The sequence below is a fragment of the Nymphaea colorata genome, unplaced genomic scaffold (genome assembly GCF_008831285.2).
Source record: "Nymphaea colorata isolate Beijing-Zhang1983 unplaced genomic scaffold, ASM883128v2 scaffold0575, whole genome shotgun sequence".
Taxonomy (NCBI): domain Eukaryota; kingdom Viridiplantae; phylum Streptophyta; class Magnoliopsida; order Nymphaeales; family Nymphaeaceae; genus Nymphaea; species Nymphaea colorata.
The window spans coordinates 31,864-32,159 of record NW_022205081.1 but is presented as its reverse complement, the minus strand read 5'-3'; the positions used below and the strand labels follow the sequence as shown (position 1 = coordinate 32,159).

Genomic DNA, 296 nt, shown 5'->3' with positions numbered 1-296 from the left:
AATGACCCAGGACGTAATCCTGGACGCGAAGAATAAAGAATAATAGATTTTTCTTTCCTTTTTGGTTTGGTTTCTAAATCCATCTTCTTAACTTAAATTTTATCTATTCCATACATTTCATTTATTTAAATGAAATCATCAATCCAACCAAACCAAAGGGACTCGGGTTTATAGAATGAGAAAGATAAATATCAAGTGAGCGTAGGAAACGGAGAGAGAGGGATTCGAACCCCGGTACGAATAGCTCGTACAACAGATTAGCAATCTGCCGCTTTAGTCCACTCAGCCATCTCTCC

General features: G+C 37.8%; 1 non-coding gene across 1 annotated transcript; it reads right to left on the bottom strand.

The window, feature by feature from the left end:
• Positions 1 to 209: 209 nt before the first annotated feature.
• On the bottom strand, positions 210 to 296 carry TRNAS-GCU (transfer RNA serine (anticodon GCU)). Its single transcript has one exon. It is a non-coding gene; the product is annotated as a tRNA-Ser (tRNA).